A 22,142-nucleotide genomic window follows, 5' to 3' on the forward strand; every position below is an offset into this window, starting at 1 on the left:
TATAAGAATATGAAGGCTATAAGAATATGTAGGCTATAAGAATATGAAGGCTATAAGAATATGTAAATTATAAGAATATGAAAGCTATAAGAATATGTAAATTATAAGAATATGAAAGCTATAAGAATATGAAGGCTATAAGAATATGAAGGCTATAAGAATATGAAGGCTATAAGAATATGTAAATTATAAGAATATGAAGGCTATAAGAATATGAAGGCTAAAAGAATATGAAGGCTAAAATAATATGAAGGCTATAATAATATGTAGGCTATAAGAATATGAAGGCTATAAGAATATGTAGGCTATAAGAATATGTAGGTTATAAGAATATGAAGGCTATAAGAATATGTAGGCTATAAGAATATGTAGGCTATAAGAATATGAAGGCTATAAGAATATGTAGGCTATAAGAATATGTAAGCTATAAGAATATGTAGGCTATAAGAATATGTAAGCTATAAGAATATGAAGGCTATAAGAATATGTAAATTATAAGAATATGTAGGCTATAAGAATATGAAGGCTATAAGAATATGTAGGCTATAAGAATATGAAGGCTATAAGAATATGAAGGCTATAAGAATATGAAGGCTATAAGAATATGAAGGCTATAAGAATATGTAGGCTATAGGAATATGAAGGCTATAAGAATATGTAGGCTATAAGAATATGAAGGCTATAAGAATATGTAAATTATAAGAATATGAAGGCTATAAGAATATGAAGGCTATAAGAATATGTAGGCTATAGGAATATGAAGGCTATAAGAATATGTAGGCGATAAGAATATGAAGGCTATAAGAATATGTAAATTATAAGAATATGTAGGCTATAAGAATATGTAAGCTATAAGAATATGAAGGCTATAAGAATATGTAAATTATAAGAATATGTAGGCTATAAGAATATGTAAGCTATAAGAATATGAAGGCTATAAGAATATGTAAATTATAAGAATATGTAGGCTATAAGAATATGTAAGCTATAAGAATATGAAGGCTATAAGAATATGTAAGCTATAAGAATATGAAGGCTATAAGAATATGTAAATTATAAGAATATGTAGGCTATAAGAATATGAAGGCTATAAGAATATGTAGGCTATAAGAATATGAAGGCTATAAGAATATGTAGGCTATAAGAATATGAAGGCTATAAGAATATGAAGGCTATAATAATATGTAGGGTATAAGAATATGAAGGCTATAAGAATATGAAGGCTATAAGAATATGTAAATTATAAAAAATGTAGGCTATAAGAATATGAAGGCTATAATAATATGAAGGCTATAAGAATATGTAAATTATAAAAATATGTAGGCTATAAGAATATGTAAATTATAAGAATATGAAGGCTATAAGAATATGAAGGCTATAAGAATATGTAAATTATAAGAATATGTAGGCTATAAGAATATGTAAATTATAAGAATATGTAGGCTATAAGAATATGTAGGCTATAAGAATATGAAAGCTATAAGAATATGAAGGCTATAAGAATATGAAGGCTATAAGAATATGTAAATTATAAGAATATGAAGGCTATAAGAATATGAAGGCTATAAGAATATGTAAATTATAAAACTATGTAGGCTATAAGAATATGAAGGCTATAAGAATATGTAAATTATAAGAATATGAAGGCTATAAGAATATGAAGGCTAAAAGAATATGAAGGCTATAAGAATATGAAGGCTATAAGAATATGAAGGCTATAAGAATATGAAGGCTATAAGAATATGAAGGCTATAAGAATATGAAGGCTATAAGAATATGAAGGCTATAAGAATATGAAGGCTATAAGAATATGTAAGCTATAAGAATATGTAGGGTATAAGAATATGAAGGCTATAAGAATATGAAGGCTATAAGAATATGAAGGCTATAAGAATATGTAGGCTATAAGAATATGTAGGGTATAAGAATATGAAGGCTATAAGAAGATGAAGGCTATAAGAAGATGAAGGCTATAAGAATATGTAAATTATAAGAATATGAAGGCTATAAGAATATGAAGGCTATAAGAATATGAAGGCTATAAGAATATGTTGAAGGCTATAAGAATATGAAGGCTATAAGAATATGTTGAAGGCTATAAGAATATGTAGGCTATAAGAATATGTTGAAGGCTATAAGAATATGAAGGCTATAAGAATATGAAGGCTATAAGAATATGAAGGCTATAATAATATGTAAATTATAAGAATATGAAGGCTATAAGAATATGAAGGCTATAAGAATATGTAAATTATAAGAATATGAAGGCTATAAGAATATGAAGGCTATAAGAATATGAAGGCTATAATAATATGTAAATTATAAGAATATGAAGGCTATAAGAATATGAAGGCTATAATAATATGTAAATTATAAGAATATGAAGGCTATAAGAATATGTAAATTATAAGAATATGAAGGCTATAAGAATATGAAGGCTATAAGAATATAAAGGCTATAAGAATATGAAGGCTATAAGAATATGTAAATTATAAGAATATGTAAATTATAAGAATATGAAGGCTATAAGAATATGTAGGCTATAAGAATATGTAGGCTATAAGAATATGAAGGCTATAAGAATATGTTGAAGGCTATAAGAATATGTAGGCTATAAGAATATGTTGAAGGCTAGCTGTATTGGGTGCAGATGACTGATGTCATGAACGTCGTCAGGGTGGAAATGACCGGACCAAGGTGCAGCGTGGTGAGCTTACATTTCTTTTTATTTATGAATGTCGCCAACAAAAACAAGAAACAACAAAACGAACGTGAAGCTGACTAGGGCTATACAGGCCACTAACACAGACAACTACCCACAACTAAGGTGGAAAAACAGGCTGCCTAAGTATGATTCCCAATCAGAGACAACGATAGACAGCTGTCCCTGATTGAGAACCATACCCGGCCAAAACATAGAAACAGAAAACATAGAAATAAAGAAACTAGAATGTCCACCTTAGTCACACCCTGGCCTAACCAACATAGAGAATAAAAGCCTCTCTATGGCCAGGGCGTGACAACTGAACTGCTCACTTTTGTGTCCGTGTCTGCAGATATACAGACGAGAAGGCATACAAAGTTATGTCAATTGGTATTGGTATGTTATGCAGATCACATGTACCATCCTCCTCCCTTACAACTTCAATGAATATCCCATAGGCCTCTACATTATAGACAAGGTGTGTGAATGAAAACCAGTCAAAACAGTTTTTTTCATTCACATTCACCACAAAAACCAAGGTATGAATTCTGTCATGTGCATATTTTGTTAATCATCTGTATAATTACTGTTTTTTGGGATTCACAGACTTCACCCCCCCTACACCTCTGATGAATATAACAGGAAACCCGTTTGATCACCATGCACTGCAAAATCATTGTGGCTGTGGATATGGAGAACATCAACACACGAACATCCTCACACCAGAGGATAAACCCATTGGACTTGGGGCTCTGCTGGGAGTTTACCTCATATTTAGATTTTTTTTTGTCTGCCTTCCCACTAAAATCATAATAAACAATGAGAACTAAAATATTGTGTTATTGTTGTTATTGTTATGCATATTATTATTAATAATAATAATGAAAGGGGAGGGGGGTAGTTCAAAGATAAACCCCAAAATGTTCTTCAAAAGGTTCTTCAAAAGGTTCTTCAAAAGGTTCTTCGAGGATCCATTAAAAGGGGTTATTTTAATAACAATTTAAAAGGTTCTTTGAAGAACTTATAGGGGTTCCCCCTAAAGGATACTCCAGGAACCTTTTCTTTTTAGAGTGTGAGCTAGTTGATCTGGACATTTCTGACAAGTTATTAATAGCTCTCTAAGATATGAAATGACTGGCATGCTAAGATGAAAATGTATGATGCACTACCCAATTCAAAATTGCACCTTGTGCGTTCTACTATTACAACTTGCAAGAGTAAGTTGAAAGCTTGAATGAGTTTAATATATATAGTATTATTTTATTTGGGGGGGGAGACCCGCGCCGCCCCCCTGCCGACCCCTCACAGTTTGGGAACCACTGCTGTACTTGATCTGTAGTTGACTCTGTACTTGGTCTGTATTTGACCTGCAATTTTAGCTTTGACCTTGACGCTATAGACAAATGGTATTATGTGCAGTAAAGCTCTAATCTTGATGATTACAAGGATAAATGCATGTTTTCCCTGTGATATTCAGAGGCTGAAGGACAGTGATCTGAAGTTTGCCTGAAAATGAGCTTAAGCTGTCATAAATGTAGTAAAATGTCATAATTTGATTGAATGACGACTTTGGTACAGTAATCAAACATGTGGCTCTATATTCGGAACAGTTGGGTCTATCAACTCAGGGAAAAAAGCATATGAAATAGGACATTCTCAGCTACTGGAAAATACATTTTGGGAGGATCTATAATCTTGATGTACTTACTGTAGTCATACGGGTAAAATTGACCAGTAGCATAACTTGTGTATCTTTTTCGAACACAAGGGAATGGTTAAATCCCTGCCCTGTATTCCTACAGATCCACCAACATGTTCTCTCCACTTATCCAATCACACTATCCCTCCATCTCTCCCTCTCTCTCATCCTCTGTCCAACTCGGAGAGGGCGAGAATTGAGAGTGTTCCTGCAGGACCCTGGAGGTGTGGGGTGAGACAGAGCGTAGCATGCCAGTAGATGATCCAGGTCTTGGACACTCCAATTGCTCTGGAGAGGAACTCTCCAGGCATGGAGCACGGAACCCCAGAATGCTGCTCTCTACTTCCTGGCCAGGACCATAGTTGGGAAACAAGTAACTGAATATCCTTACTGCTTCCAGGAGAGAGGAGAGTGCAGAACAACTCTCCTTGACTTCAAATAATAAAAAGAGGAGAGGAGGAGAGGAGAGGACAGGCGGATCATAAAGAAGTGTGTGGGGAATTGTCCGGGCTGTCCAAGAAGAACTGCTCCCCTCTCGCAGGCTAAGGCTGAGTCCTGGTCTGCCAGGAAAAATATTGGTTCTGAATGAGGGGGATGCAGTACTAGCAGGTCTCTAGATAGTACTCTCTCTGCCATATTGGATCATCTCATGTTTGCGTACAATATTGATATACAGCTGGCTTTTACTGTTAACCTGAGGTACCTTTCCAGATTCTACACTTAACCCATGCTAGCCTCTACACACATTTTATAGATTATTATATCAGACTAACAGTCATCTACATCGCTTCACATGATCATTGATTTGAAACTGGACAAACTCCCATACACTGCACATACCATATAATGTATCACCAAAATGTATTGTTTCAGTAATGATATCCTATCAAAAGTAACATCCTTTATCCATGTTCAGCATGCCAGATTACAACAGCTTGACAGTAGCTCCCATCCTTGTACTACAAACAAACAGAAATAAGACAGTCTCATCAGAGTATCTTCAACAGATGGGCCTGTTTAGTCACTCCAAGGCCCATACGTCTGCAGCTCTCTTTTCAGTGAGCACTTTGACGCAGCAGCATAATACCAGGATCAACACAAGCCTTGCAGGCACACACGTGGAGGAAGAGGAAACAGAGCTAGAGAGAGCTGGGGAGAGGCAGCAGGAGCGGAGCGTTGGCAGAGTGCTGCAATGTTTTCACAGCACATTACGTTTGAGTACACATCAAACACGCCACGCGCCGCTCTTTGATTGTCTCTGGCGGGACCTGTTTCTGACAGGTGTTAGACAAGGTCCCTTGGTAATGGAGCTAGCACCGAGCTACCTAGCTACGACGACGCTGGAAATACACACTGGTAATGACACATCACATAGTTTCCAGAGGCGGAGATGACAGGGACCTCCCAGACGAGCGTGTTTGTGTTGAGTTAAAGTTTGCGGAGGCAACGCCATTGATATGCCAGTTATATCATAATCCCGTAATTGCAGGAATATCACGGTGTCAAGTTTTTAACGAGCGCACTTGAGCAGGGTCCCTTCAGCGGCTGTCTAGGCTTGCACAGGCTTGAATGGAACAACTGCGGCGCTTTACTGCCACTCAGTACAGTTGGAAAACCTAAATAAAAGTCATATTGTATTATCATCAATCCCTCTTCATGATAGGACTGTTGAATGAATGAATGAATAGATGAATTAATTAATTATTATTGTCCTTCAAGATGAGAGCGTTTTGCCTTACCTCATCATTTGCCCACCAACCCTTTTAAACTCCTACACTACACTAGGCCTGTTCACCATCCACTGCAGATACTGTCCAGAGCTAACCTCATTAAGTACTCTTTGAGTCTATTTTTAGCCATACAGTACATCTAATGGGAAGGATTTCCAACCAATGTGATGACCTCTTTCATCACAAGCCTTTCCATGCCTTCATCAGCAGTGACCACATAGTGGTGGTAACCCAGGCAGCAGTTATCTTTTAATTAACAAATATAACCTCACTCTGGTGGCCACATGTCTATCGTCTCCAGAGGACACATTCCCCCCCATCTCCAACCGCAGTGTGCAGTGCAGTCAGTGGGGAGTCAGTGGGAGTCAGTGGGGAGGGGGAGTAGTACCATGTGGAGACTGCTTTAATCGCATCGCCCCTTCCGCTAGAATAACTCAGAGTACTTTCTTGGCAAAGGCGTCCAAGGCTCAGGGGTTACTGCATGGTCGATCCTCCTGCGCGGTCCTTTCCATTCTGATTCAATCAATCTTTATTCCATCCACCGCCAAAATCAATTGCGCTCCGCCAGAGGGGCTGGGCAGGGATGCTTGGTTAAGCCACGGGAGGGATCGAGTCAGCCAGGGTCCTCCACTCAGGCTGGCCAGCAGAGGCCAACTCCCAATACTCTCAAATAGATGCCTTACTATGGCTCCTGACCCTCCTCTTATAAACCATTGATCTGGAAGGGATGCAGAGACCATATTTCTGCCATTTTGACCAGTGGCTGTAAAGTGAAGGAGAGGTAGAAAGGAAAGGAGACTACAGGCTGGATGCTCACAGAACGAGGAGAGGGGTCAGAGTGCTGCTAATATGGAGACAGTGAGTAAATGATCTGGTTGGCAAGCCCATTCATCAAGTTAATTCCCTCCCCCTCCCCCATCCATCCCCCAGTTGATTGGCTAATAAACGTCAGGGAAGTAGCTCAGTGGTACGCCCATTGTTAAGAACATTTGAATTGTTGTGTGGTTAGGCCAAGAAATCTGTTTCACCGTTTTTAAATTCTAATGGTCCTATTTCAGTTTGATTTATTGAGCTGTAAAGTAGATTGTATTGTTGTGTAATGCATAGTGTATTGTAGATTGTATTGTAGTGTATTACATAGTGTATTGTAGATTGTGTTAAGTAATATATTTTCCTTTTCCTTACTAATCTGATATTCAACAGTAAACAGTAACAGCTGTTGGGAAGATGTGCCATTCCAAACTCCATGGAACCCTGCTCCGACACACTTCCGACCGTATAGAATAAAAAACCCATTGTCATTCAGCCCCAGTCTCAGGGGTCATACATAATACCTATACTTCTTCTGGGATTGAAAACCGACAAACCTGAGGTTCAACCCCATTCCTCAGAAGCTCCACTCCTCCCTCACCTTGCACTTTCCACCCAAGCTAGGTGTGGACACATTGGGCCACTTCAGTTCACCTCATGGCCAGCAGCTGGCAGCTGAACAAATATGAGGCCTGTTTAATGAGCTCTTTAAGAGAGCTGGAAGTGGCTGGTCTCCATGTTCTAACGCAGAGGAGTTGTGGGACTACATGGGCCTCTCAAGACCTCCTGCCCAGCCTGTCTGGGCTCCACCTCTGGGTCTTTGGATGTTCAGAGGAATGGTGAATGAATGGATCATGATACTGTACCGGTCTGTGGTAGTGTGGTGAGGTACTGTATGTTGTTTATAGTGTGTTGAGCTTGGTGATTGGGAATGAGTAACATGCATTTAACTTTTACATCTCTCTGTCTGTTCTGTCTGTCCAGCAGTCTGTCCACATCTGTCTTACCTGCTACCTCTCTTTCCATCTCTTTCCACATGTCTCTTTCCAAATGTCTCTTTCCTTCTCTCTCAACCAGGCGGAGGAGTCTCTTCCAGGCAGGCTAATGACTGGCCCCCGCCCCAGTCCCTCGGTTGAGCTGTTTTTCCAGCAGCTAGCCAGCCATCCCCTGGGGGGAAGGAGGGCAGATAGAGGAGGCTGACTGGCCTTAGCCCTGGCCCCGCTCCAACACAAACACAGAGCCTTGAATCCTCATCACCCAGCCTCACACAGCCTCAGCCAGAACACTGCCTCTATTGTGAGAGAAGGGAGGATGAGGGGAAGAGAGGATGAGGGGATGAGAGTAGGATACTTGATTAGGATACCTTAATGAGACTACCCTGTCATATTGCATGGGCCCCAGTCCAAGCACTACTATACTGACACTGCTCTTTAGTAACAATGAGAAGGAAAGGGACCATACGTTGTGCAGCTGCTGAACTTCTTTGAAATATGCCATATCTCTCTTCAGTTCTCTAAATGTGCTGAACTAGCCTCGGGATTATTTGTCTATCAGATATAAACAACTTGTTAGGGAGTAATTCATTAAGCATATGAGTAATGTAGTCACAATGGGTAGTATAAAAAGTAACTCAATCTAATGGAACATTATTCATTTGTGTAGATATTTCTCAAGTATGTTATTTATGTCAATAGAAGACACTCAAGTCACTCATTATGACAAATTCATTGAACCACATTTTCGAACAGAGGCCTAAAAGGCACCAGTATACAATCTGGAATTCCAACCACTTGAAATATAATAATAGGCCCACACGTTCAAGCAATTACACAAATATTTCAAGTGTGGAATTGTAGACGGATAATTTGGCCCCATTGATTTTCCCTTCCTGATTCTAAATGCAGAATGCCTCCCTCCAGTGAATGGTTACCGTGTGTGTGTGTGTGTGTGTGTGTGTGTGTGTGTGTGTGTGTGTGTGTGTGTGTGTGTGTGTGTGTGTGTGTGTGTGTGTGTGTGTGTGTGTGTGTGTGTGTGTGTGTGTGTGTGTGTGTGTGTGTGTGTGTGTGTGTGTGTGTGTGTCAGTAAGTAAGTAGGTTGGGTGGGACTGTGCAGGTTCACTGACAACTGGGAATGGTTGTGGCTAAAGGTGTGGCTGCAGTGGATGGTAACTGTGCTAGGTGGTAGCCGTGCTAATGAAACTTTCAATATAACCTGAAGCCAATGATCAATCTGTCAAGATAGACTTCCTGTTGTATTTTATACCAAGACAGACAGAGAAAAAAAACCACAAAAATGAGTCTATAGGCTTCTATATACATTTAATGTAATCATATGTGAAATTACATAAATTAAATTACAAAATACAATTTCACCGTCGAGAGCAGTTAGCGTGGATGGATGGTTACATCTCCCCTCGACCGTAACCACGGCACTGACGACAGCGATTGTTTTTGGCATTGGAGGAAGCAGGTTCAGTCCCAAACAAACCCTGAGATTCAAGATAAACAGAGTTATATGAAAAGGGGTACCCAGGGTAATTGCTCATTTGTAACCCAAAGCCTGGCTCACCCCTTGGGTGTACTGGTGCAGTGTGGTGGGGTGTTCTTTGGACTTTATGGCCGGGCCCCAGAGTGGTTGGGCGCTCTAGTCTGAGCCACACTACACACTACACACTACACCCTCCCTGACTTGGCTCCAGGGATCGACTGCTTGATTTGAAGGGTGACCTTGAGGTAGACAGCCCTTGCTCGTTCCTCCCCACTACCTTCCCTCTCTCTCGTTCCTCCCCTCGACCCTCCTCCCCTCTCCTGGTTCTCTCCTCCACCCTTCTCCCCTCTCTCGGGCTGGGGTATGTGAGCAGTGCCAAGCCACTGTCAACAGAGGAGCTTCTGAAGGAAACAAACACTTATAACAAGTACTCTCTCTTTGAATGTAGCTACTGTCTGTCTATATTTCCCTCAGACACTGTCTCTCTGAATGTAGCTACTGTGTTTATATCACCCTCAGACTCGCTGTCTCTCTGAATGTAGCTACTGTCTGTCTATATCACCCTCAGACTCTCTGTCTCTCTGAATGTAGCTACTGTGTTTATATCACCCTCAGACTCGCTGTCTCTCTGAATGTAGCTACTGTCTGTTTATATCTCCCTCAGACTCGCTGTCTCTCTGAATATAGCTACTGTCTGTCTATATCACCCTCAGACTCTCTGTCTCTCTGAATGTAGCTACTGTCTGTTTATATCACCCTCAGACTCGCTGTCTCTCTGAATGTAGCTACTGTCTGTTTATATCTCCCTCAGACTCGCTGTCTCTCTGAATGTAGCTACTGTCTGTCTGTATCACCCTCAGACTCTCTGTCTCTTTGAATGTAGCTACTGTCTGTCTATATCACCCTCAGACTCTCTGTCTCTCTGAATGTAGCTACTGTGTCTATATCACCCTCAGACTCTGTCTCTCTGAATGTAGCTACTGTGTCTATATTTCCCTCAGACTCTCTGTCTCTCTGAATGTAGCTACTGTGTCTGTATCACCCTCAGACTCTCTGAATGTAGCTACTGTCTGTCTATATCACCCTCAGACTCGCTTTCTCTCTGAATGTAGCTACTGTGTCTATATCTCCCTCAGACTCTGTCTCTCTGAATGTAGCTACTGTGTCTATATCACCCTCAGACTCTCTGTCTCTCTGAATGTAGCTACTGTGTCTATATCACCCTCAGACTCTCTGTCTCTCTGAATGTAGCTACTGTGTCTATATCACCCTCAGACTCTCTGTCTCTCTGAATGTAGCTACTGTCTGTTTATATCTCCCTCAGACTCTGTCTCTCTGAATGTAGCTACTGTGTCTATATCACCCTCAGGACTCTCTGTCTCTCTGAATGTAGCTACTGTGTCTGTATCACCCTCAGACTCTCTGTCTCTCTGAATGTAGCTACTGTCTGTCTATATCACCCTCAGACTCTGTCTCTCTGAATGAAGCTACTGTCTGTCTATATCTCCCTCAGACTCTCTGTCTCTCTGAATGTAGCTACTGTCTGTTTATATCTCCTTCAGGACTCTCTGTCTCTCTGAATGTAGCTACTGTGTCTGTATCACCCTCAGACTCTCTGTCTCTCTGAATGTAGCTACTGTCTGTCTATATCTCCCTCAGACTCTGTCTCTCTGAATGTAGCTACTGTGTCTGTATCACCCTCAGACTCTCTGTCTCTCTGAATGTAGCTACTGTCTGTCTATATCACCCTCAGACTCTCTGTCAACTCTGAATGTAGCTACTGTCTGTTTATATCTCCCTCAGACTCTCTGTCTCTCTGAATGTAGCTACTGTCTGTTTATATCACCCTCAGACTCTCTGTCTCTCTGCATGTAGCTACTGTCTGTCTATATCTCCCTCAGACTCTCTGTCTCTCTGAATGTAGCTACTGTCTGTCTATATCACCCTCAGACTCTCTGTCTCTCTGAATGTAGCTACTGTCTGTCTATATCACCCTCAGACTCTGTCTCTCTGAATGTAGCTACTGTCTGTTTATATCTCCCTCAGACTCCCTGTCTCTCTGAATGTAGCTACTGTCTGTCTATATCTCCCTCAGACTCTCTGTCTCTCTGAATGTAGCTACTGTCTGTTTATATCTCCCTCAGGACTCTCTGTCTCTCTGAATGTAGCTACTGTCTGTTTATATCAACCTCAGACTCTCTGTCTCTCTGAATGTAGCTACTGTCTGTTTATATCTCCCTCAGGACTCTCTGTCTCTTTGAATGTAGCTACTGTCTGTCTATATCTCCCTCAGACTCTCTGTCTCTCTGAATGTAGCTACTGTCTGTTTATATTTCCCTCAGACTCTCTGTCTCTCTGAATATAGCTACTGTCTGTCTATATTACCCTCAGACTCTCTGTCTCTCTGAATGTAGCTACTTTCTGTTTATATCACCCTCAGACTCGCTGTCTCTCTGAATGTAGCTACTGTCTGTTTATATCTCCCTCAGACTCTCTGTCTCTCTGAATGTAGCTACTGTCTGTTTATATCACCCTCAGACTCTCTGTCTCTCTGAATGTAGCTACTGTCTGTTTATATCACCCTCAGACTCTCTGTCTCTCTGAATGTAGCTACTGTCTGTCTATATCACCCTCAGACTCTATGTCTCTCTGAATGTAGCTACTGTGTCTGTATCACCCTCAGACTCTCTGTCTCTCTGAATGTAGCTACTGTGTCTATATCTCCCTCAGACTCTCTGTCTCTCTGAATGTAGCTACTGTGTCTATATCTCCCTCAGACTCTCTGTCTCTCTGAATGTAGCTACTGTGTCTATATCACCCTCAGACTCTCTGTCTCTCTGAATGTAGCTACTGTGTCTATATCACCCTCAGACTCTCTGTCTCTCTGAATGTAGCTACTGTCTGTTTATATCTCCCTCAGACTCTGTCTCTCTGAATGTAGCTACTGTGTCTATATCACCCTCAGGACTCTCTGTCTCTCTGAATGTAGCTACTGTGTCTGTATCACCCTCAGACTCTCTGTCTCTCTGAATGTAGCTACTGTCTGTCTATATCACCCTCAGACTCTGTCTCTCTGAATGAAGCTACTGTCTGTCTATATCTCCCTCAGACTCTCTGTCTCTCTGAATGTAGCTACTGTCTGTTTATATCTCCTTCAGGACTCTCTGTCTCTCTGAATGTAGCTACTGTGTCTGTATCACCCTCAGACTCTCTGTCTCTCTGAATGTAGCTACTGTCTGTCTATATCTCCCTCAGACTCTGTCTCTCTGAATGTAGCTACTGTGTCTGTATCACCCTCAGACTCTCTGTCTCTCTGAATGTAGCTACTGTCTGTCTATATCACCCTCAGACTCTCTGTCAACTCTGAATGTAGCTACTGTCTGTTTATATCTCCCTCAGACTCTCTGTCTCTCTGAATGTAGCTACTGTCTGTTTATATCACCCTCAGACTCTCTGTCTCTCTGCATGTAGCTACTGTCTGTCTATATCTCCCTCAGACTCTCTGTCTCTCTGAATGTAGCTACTGTCTGTCTATATCACCCTCAGACTCTCTGTCTCTCTGAATGTAGCTACTGTCTGTCTATATCACCCTCAGACTCTGTCTCTCTGAATGTAGCTACTGTCTGTTTATATCTCCCTCAGACTCCCTGTCTCTCTGAATGTAGCTACTGTCTGTCTATATCTCCCTCAGACTCTATGTCTCTCTGAATGTAGCTACTGTCTGTTTATATCTCCCTCAGGACTCTCTGTCTCTCTGAATGTAGCTACTGTCTGTTTATATCAACCTCAGACTCTCTGTCTCTCTGAATGTAGCTACTGTCTGTTTATATCTCCCTCAGGACTCTCTGTCTCTTTGAATGTAGCTACTGTCTGTCTATATCTCCCTCAGACTCTCTGTCTCTCTGAATGTAGCTACTGTCTGTTTATATTTCCCTCAGACTCTCTGTCTCTCTGAATATAGCTACTGTCTGTCTATATTACCCTCAGACTCTCTGTCTCTCTGAATGTAGCTACTTTCTGTTTATATCACCCTCAGACTCGCTGTCTCTCTGAATGTAGCTACTGTCTGTTTATATCTCCCTCAGACTCTCTGTCTCTCTGAATGTAGCTACTGTCTGTTTATATCACCCTCAGACTCTCTGTCTCTCTGAATGTAGCTACTGTCTGTTTATATCACCCTCAGACTCTCTGTCTCTCTGAATGTAGCTACTGTCTGTCTATATCACCCTCAGACTCTATGTCTCTCTGAATGTAGCTACTGTGTCTGTATCACCCTCAGACTCTCTGTCTCTCTGAATGTAGCTACTGTGTCTATATCTCCCTCAGACTCTCTGTCTCTCTGAATGTAGCTACTGTGTCTATATCTCCCTCAGACTCTCTGTCTCTCTGAATGTAGCTACTGTGTGTCTATATTTCCCTCAGACTCTGTCTCTCTGAATGTAGCTACTGTGTCTGTATCACCCTCAGACTCTCTGTCTCTCTGAATGTAGCTACTGTCTGTCTATATCACCCTCAGGACTCTCTGTCTCTCTGAATGTAGCTACTGTGTCTGTATCACCCTCAGACTCTCTGTCTCTCTGAATGTAGCTACTGTCTGTCTATATCACCCTCAGACTCTGTCTCTCTGAATGTAGCTACTGTCTGTTTATATCTCCCTCAGACTCTGTCTCTCTGAATGTAGCTACTGTGTCTATATCACCCTCAGGACTCTCTGTCTCTCTGAATGTAGCTACTGTGTCTGTATCACCCTCAGACTCTCTGTCTCTCTGAATGTAGCTACTGTCTGTCTATATCACCCTCAGACTCTGTCTCTCTGAATGTAGCTACTGTCTGTTTATATCACCCTCAGACTCTCTGTCTCTCTGAATGTAGCTACTGTCTGTCTATATTTCCCCCAGGACTCTCTGTCTCTCTGAATGTAGCTACTGTGTCTATATCTCCCTCAGACTCTCTGTCTCTCTGAATGTAGCTACTGTCTGTTTATATCACCCTCAGACTCTCTGTCTCTCTGAATGTAGCTACTGTGTCTATATCACCCTCAGACTCTCTGTCTCTCTGAATGTAGCTACTGTCTGTTTATATCACCCTCAGACTCTCTGTCTCTCTGAATGTAGCTACTGTCTGTCTATATCTCCCTCAGACTCTCTGTCTCTCTGAATGTAGCTACTGTGTCTATATTTCCCTCAGACTCTCTGTCTCTCTGAATGTAGTCTGTCTACAGTGCATTCGGGGAAGTATTCAGACCGCTTGACTTTTTCCACATTTTGTTACTGTTGTTCTAAAATGTATTAAATAAATGTTTAACCTCATCAATATACAAACAATACCCCATAACAACAAAGCGAAAACAGGTTTTTAGTAATTTTAGCAAATGTATATATATAAAAAAAATGAAATACCTTATTTACATAAGTATTCAGACACTTTGCTTTGAAACTCGAAATTGAGCTCAGGTGCATCCTGTTTCCATTGATCATCCTTGAGATGTTTCTACAACTTGATTGGAGTCCACCTGTGCTAAATTCAATTGATTAGACATGATTTGGAAAGGCACACACCTGTCTATCTAAAGTTCCACAGTTGACAGTGCATGTCAGAGCAAAAACCAAGCCATGAGGTCAAAGGAATTGTCCGTAGAGCCCCGAGACAGCATCGTGTCGAGGCATAGATCTGGAGAAGGGTACCAAAAAATATCTGCAGCATTGAAGGTACCCAAGAACACAGTGGCCTCCATCATTGCAAGAGCTGGCCACCTGGCCAAACTGAGCAATCGGGGGAGAAGGGGCTTGGTCGGGGAGAAGGGCCTTGGTCAGAGAGGTGACCAAGAACCCGAAGGTCACTCTGACAGAGCTCCAGAGTTCCTCTGTGGAGATGGCAGAACCTTCCAGAAGGACAACCGTCTCCGCAGCACTCCACCAATCAGGCCTTTATTTTAGAGTGGCCAGTTGGAAGCCACTCCTCAGTAAAAGGCACATGACAGCCCGCTTGGAGTTTGCCAAAAGGCACCTAAAGGACTCTCAGACCTTGAGAAAGAAGATTCTCTGGTTTTATGAAACCAAGATTAAACTCTTTGGCCTGAATGCCAAGCGTCACGTCTGGAGGAAACCTGGCACCATCCCTACGGTGAAGCATGGTGGTGGCAGCATCATCCTGTGGTGATGTTTTTCAGTGGCAGGGACTGGGAGACTAGTTAGGATCGAGGGAAAGATGAACGGAGCAAAGTACAGGTCCTGCTCCAGGGCGCTCATGACCTCAGACTGGGGCGAAGGTTCACCTTCTAACAGGACAACGACTCTAAGCACACAACCAAGACAATGCAGGAGTGGCTTCGCGACAAGTCTCTGAATGTCCTTGAGTGGCCCAGCCAGAGCCCAGACTTGAACCCGATAGAACATCTTTGGAGAGACCTGAAAATAACTGTGCAGCAGCTCTCCCCATCCAACCTGACAGAGCTTGAGAGGATCTGCAGAGAAGAATGTGAGAAACTCCCTAAATACAGGTGTGCCAAGCTTGTAGCGTCATACCCAAGAAGACTCAATGCTGTAATCGCTGCCGAAGGTGCTTCAGCAAAGTACTGAGTAAAGGGTCTGAATACTTATGTAAATGTGATATTTAAGTTTTTTATTTTTAGTACATTTGAAAACATTTTTGTTTTGTCATTATAGGGTATTGTGTGTAGATTGATGAGGGCAATTTTTTTTCATCCATTTTAGAATAAAGCTGTTACGTAACAACATGTGGAAAAAGTCAAGGGGTCTGAATACTTTCCGAATGCACTGTATGTCTCCCTCAGACTCTCTGTCTCTCTCCCTCTGCAGTATGCTGTACTCCTACATTCAACATCCCAAATCCATTCCTAGATTACAGCTACATTCATTTACTAGCACACCACTGTTACAGGTCAAGGATTTGTACTAGTTTAGGTACAGAGATGTCAACCTCCTCTACCTTACCATAGACCATTGAGTATTCCCTAAATAATGAAGAGTCAAGGTCATTTTACAATCCTTCACGTCTGTCTGAATGTTAATATAGTTGGGTGTTCATATAGTTTAACACCCTCACTGTGTTGATGTGTAACTTCTCCCTCTCAGACAGTGAAGGAAATGACTGGTTTGGACCAGAAATGTCTCTCTTTTCCTCCAGCAAGGCCGTTGGTAAAACAGAAGGGCCCCGTGAAGGTCAGAGAGGCATACACTGCTCCAAGGGCAACAGAGAGTGGGGGAGCAATGTGTGGGCTGTGAAGGGGGTGAGGAAGGGGAGAGGGCCACGCCCTGGCCCCCATCCAGCAACAGATGGGTCTGGGGCCAGTAGAGAAAGAAAGAGAGAGAGAGGATGGGGTAAGTGTGGACTGGGGAAGCAGCGATTTCTCCCAGGGTGTGCAACTGTTTCAGTGCTCAACATCTTGGAAGTTACTAATATCAATGATAACCTTAACTAGCATAAAGGTAGTCACACCATAAAGATCATCTTGCTTCTGTCACTTATCACAATGACTTATCTGGATGGCCTCAATGACAGCCTATCGTAAACCAAATCTAAATGTATGTCATCATACCAACTATGGGCTCCCCTATTGGTGGAAGCTGAACATACTTATGTTCCTACGGAGTCCCTCAGCTTCAATGGGAGAAATCATTATTCCATCCTGACCTTTGCCTAATTACAGATAATTAACTAATAAAGGGCCCCGCGAGACCACAGAGCTGCATGGAACAGAGAGAGAGAGTGAAAGAGAGTGAGAGAGAGCGAGAGAGAGAGTTAGATCCCAGACCAAAAACACTGTCCAATAGGATAATGGAGAGCACAGATAACAAATTCACTGAACAACCAGAGATGTCGGAAAATCAGAGTGCATGATGACAAAATAATAAAGGGATGACAAAATAATCAACGGAGAGAGAGAGAGGGAGGAGAGGAATCTTCCTGGATAGATTTAATCCCTATAGCTCTAGCGCGTCACATCTTTGAACAAGTCCTCTCTCTGCCATGGAGGATCCCAGAGTAGAAGAGAAAAGTCCATTGCTCTGAGAACCACTGTCTGAGTTAAAATAGGAATTGGAGATTTGGCTGATGAGTTGGACTCTAATGTGAAGTACTCTAACAAACTGGGCTAATTAACAACACAAGTCTCCATAGCTTCATTCACTCAGAGTCCCATAGAGCTGAGTCTTCCCAGGAGTGAAGACCTTAACAAATGGGTTTAATAGTCCAGACCTTCATCATCTTAACCTCCTCCCTCCTAGTCCAGTGGGACTGTTCAGTCTGTTCAGAGCATTGACCACAGAGCAAATATGAGTCATGTGTATACTCTTCTACTGGGAGCCATAACAACTACATTGGGAGGATTTACTTTATGTAATTACTGCAGATACATATCTAAGGAAAACACATGCTGAGACAGAGAGAGAGAAAGAGAGATGGGGGAGAGAGAGAGAAACATAGAGAGAGAGAGAAAGAGAGAGAGAGAAAAAGAGAGAGAGAGAGAAAGTGAGAGAGAGAGAGAGAGAGAGAGAGAGAGAGAGAGAGAGAGAACAAGAGAGAGAGAAAGAGAGAGAGAAAAAGTGTGTGTGAGAGAGAGAGAGAGAGAGAGAGAACGAGAGAGAGAGAACGAGAGAAAGAGAGAGAAAAAGTGTGAGAGAGCGAGAGAGAGAGAGAGAGAGAGAGAGAGAGAGAGAGAGAGAGAGAGAGAGAGAGAGAGAGAGAGAGAGAGAGAAACAGACAGAGAAACATACAGAGAAAGAGAGGGAGAAATATGAAATGTGAGAGAGACAGACAGAGAGCGAGAGAGCGAGAGAGAGAGAGAGAGAGAGAGAGAGAGAGAGAGAGAACGAGAGAAAGAAAGAGAGAGAAAAAGTGTGAGAGAGAGAGAGAGAGAGAGAGAGAGAGAGAGAGAGAGAGAGAGATAGAGAGAGAGAGAGAGAGAGAGAGAGAGAAACAGACAGAGAAAGAGAGGGAGAAATATGAAATGTGAGAGAGACAGACCGACAGAGAGCGAGAGCGAGAGCGAGAGAGAGAGAGAGAGAGAGAGAGAGAGAGAGAAACAGACAGAGAAAGAGAGAGAGAGAGAGAGAGAGAGAGAGAGAGAGAGAGAGAGAGAGAGAGAGAGAGAGAGAGAGAGAGAGAGAGAGATTTGAAGTGATCTATCCCAGGCTTTGGCGGTTAGAGCCCTCAGTAGAGAGACTATGAGGCAATCACACAGCTTTCAAAATGCTCCCAGCAAATTTACTCACATGGAAAATGAAGCAGAGACGGCATTCTGTCCCCCTAAAGACTTAAAGATATATGAATGCTTTTGCAATTACTATGGGTCAAGTCCTAAACTGAGATATCTGTACATACCTACACTTTAGGGCGCAATTCAGCCCCTTATCATTTGTATTTAACTGCATTTAATGCTATAAGATGTTGACAATGACTAAGTGGTTACCATGTTTATTGCTGATAATATCAAGGTAATAGAGACTATCCAATAAAATAATTTAAATAAATTCCACAGCACATCAAGATGCCTGGGTAGGAAAGAGAGAAGGGGTAGAATAGCAGTGTAATTAGGTGATATCTGCTAATGCCAGAGATTGTGTGCCTACTTGAGTGTGTTTGCAAGTGTGTGTGTGTTGTGTGTGTGCATGTGTGTGTGCGTGCATGTGTGGGTGTGTGAGAGAGTGTGTGCGTGTGTGCGTGCGTGTGTATGTACTGAGTGATATACGAGCTGTGGTGTGGTTGAGAGAGCTCTGTCGACAGCTGCTCACTGCCATTCACACCTGAGAGGGCCCATGTCCTGATGAGAATTAATGTACTCTGACATCCTCTGGGTCTCCCCCGGCCCCCAGAGGCCCTAATGAAGAAATACAACCTTGCCACAGAGAAGGGGGACACAGCAGAGGGGCCCCACGGGCCTACAGAGAGAGAGTGGGAGAAGAGAGGGGAGAGAAGAGGGTAGGGAGAAAGGAGAGAGGAGAGGGTAGGGAAACAGTGGAGAAGAGGGTAGCGAGAGAGGGGGAGAAGACAGGGCAGTAAAAGAGGTGACCTGCGAGCATAGGGAGAAACAAGAGAGGAGAAAAGAGAGTGAGCAAGAGAAGAGAGTGTAAAATAGGGAGAGAGGGGAGAGAGATCCCGATACTATACAGGTGTGGACAGGGTTTTCCTCTTGATGATGTTTGCTTATTTCTTCTCATATGGATTGCATCTGAAATATTCATCACGATGCAGCTTTGCCTTGGTTTTGTTTACATTTGCATCTCTTTACATAGACATAATTGCAGTATATAATTTCTTGTCCTGCGAGGCTGTTTTCATCAAGCCTCATTAAAAACAATAATCCATCATACGTCGCAGAACACCTGAGACTGAATGTGTGACCCTAAATGGGAATGCAGGTGACACTACTCGACCCCTCTGCCGGCCAATAGAGGGGTCGTGGGGGGTCAGGGGGCCGAGGAGAACCTCTTATAAATCTTTAATGTTCTAAAGGTGAGGGTCACACATTGAGCGGTCACAGGGCCTGTGTTTCGGGACCCCCTGTTGGTCATTAGGTAAGAAACATATCAGTTTGGGAGACTCAAGTGATGTCTTCAGAACACCAATTAAAATATGTCTGGCGCAGGGGAGGTTATCATTTGAATGGTAAAAGGTCACTTAAGAGACAGATGGTAAAATGTAAATGGCGGTGTTTGTGCATATGACTGTCCCAATCTCTCAATAGGCCACAGATTCAGGGCAGGAAGAAAAAAACAGTACTCTAGTGCTTCAACCTCAACCCCTCCTCTCTCTCCCTACATCCCTCTCTCTCTTTCCCTCCCTGCTGTTCACACCCACCCACATCCTTCCCTCAATCTGTCAGTCTCAAACAAAGAGCAGCATATGAAGTTTCCAGCGCCCGGCCACTCTTGGCAGCAGGGACACTTTCACCTAATCTGACTGAGGGAAGGAGGATGGAGGACAGTGGAGATGTGGAATCATTATGGGGAGAGAGACAGAAAGAGAGATCGAGAGAGATGTAGAGAGAGAGAGAGACAGAGAGAAAGAGATGTAGAGAGAGAGAGAGAGAGAGAGAGAGAGAGAGAGAGAGAGAGAGAGAGAGAGAGAGAGAGAGAGAGAGAGAGAGAGAGAGAGAGAGAGAGAAATGTAGAAAGAGAGATGGAGAGAGAGAGAGAGAGAGAGAGGGAGAGAGATGTAGGGAGGGTGAGTGGGGTGAATAAGTATAAGAACATGAGAATAGGGGTCAAAGGGAGAGAGAGAGGACAAGTAAATGTTGCAGGGAGGGGAGAGGGGGGATAGAGAAAGTAGGAAGGAGGAAGGTGTGGGAGCTGGCTGGCTGCTGACCAAGCCAAGGGGCCTGGGGATCTGGCATGGACACGGGTCTGCTCTGCCTGGGGGCAGCCGGCGGGTAGCAGGTCTCTGGGGCTCTCTTGGGGCTGCTAGGCTAGAGGACCCGGCCAGAGGGTGTCCAGGGCCCCTGCCCTTCCCTGCCAGCAGGAGCGGCCTCTGGCTTTCTCCCTCCTTCCCTCCCTCCCCGATGGCGACCAGCCGTCCCTCCACCCGCAAACCACCGGGACACAGCAGGAAGTGAAGCGCTGATCCAGACTGAATTCCAGGCGAGCGCCTCTGGCCACGGTGTGACGTCAGTACAACCCACAATGTCTATTATTAGCGACATTCAGATGCCCTGCTCTCATGTCTGCCTGTCCGTCTGCTCAGGGGTCCTGGGAAGGGTGTCCTACAATAAAGCCTGTAACAAACTCGAGCAATGGCTCAGAGGGTTTGGGGGTTTTTGACAGTGGCCAGCCGCCTGCCTGTGTGCTACCGTACCGTACCTAATTTGAAGTTAATTTCAGCCTCTCTGTACGTGCGAGACGGCATACCTCGCCAGGACGCCTGCGTCAGAGTTTGGCTCTGGAGTTAATCCCTGTAAATTACAGTGTAACTGCATCTCTCTCTGGAAAGGCACGGTGGCCACGGAGACCATGTCCCATTCCACCCACAGGGAAGAGAAAAGCCTAAAAATGCCTTGTACTGTAAACTTAGTTTAATTTGGAGATGATTTACTAGCTACAGGCCCATGGCTCCAAGTACGAGCGAAAGGCAGGTGCAGCCCTCTTTTTTGTTCATGATTGTAATGCCTAAATAGGGAAATGGGAGGTATGGGAAACGGTATGTGCTGGGGTGATCAAAAGTCAACTACATTTTATTTTCAAACAAGTTGGAATATCCCTTATCAGTTGTATCCCCTAAAATTGTTTAGGGTTGAATGGCCAAAATCGCTGATTTACTTGCTAAAGTATAAAACAAAAGTTGATTCATCCACTTTTGCTGTATTTTAAATAACAAATGTGTTTGCCTATCCCTCTCTTTTTCACACATCAATTGAATTTGTCAAAGGTAGAAATAAGTCAACATCCAGTGGGGAGCAGTACCATAGGAAGGAAGGGGGGAGGAGGTGAGAGCGAGGGGGGATGGGCGAAGGGGATACCGCTTTACTCTCAAAGTGGAATGTTTGGACAGAACTTTCTCTTCCATCCTCCATTAAAAATTCCCACACATTTCTGTCCAAACAGTCCCCTCAAAGTCCCTGTCAAACATGTATGTACATCAGAAACTCACTTATCCAGCCATCCTGTGGGCAAATATTACTTCCAGCTGAGCAAACACGGCCAGACAGAACAAGCCATACATCACAGACGACCTCTATTTTCTTACTTTAAATTGGTCA

Source organism: Salvelinus namaycush, chromosome 1, assembly GCF_016432855.1.
Source record: "Salvelinus namaycush isolate Seneca chromosome 1, SaNama_1.0, whole genome shotgun sequence".
In the NCBI taxonomy this organism is placed as follows: domain Eukaryota; kingdom Metazoa; phylum Chordata; class Actinopteri; order Salmoniformes; family Salmonidae; genus Salvelinus; species Salvelinus namaycush.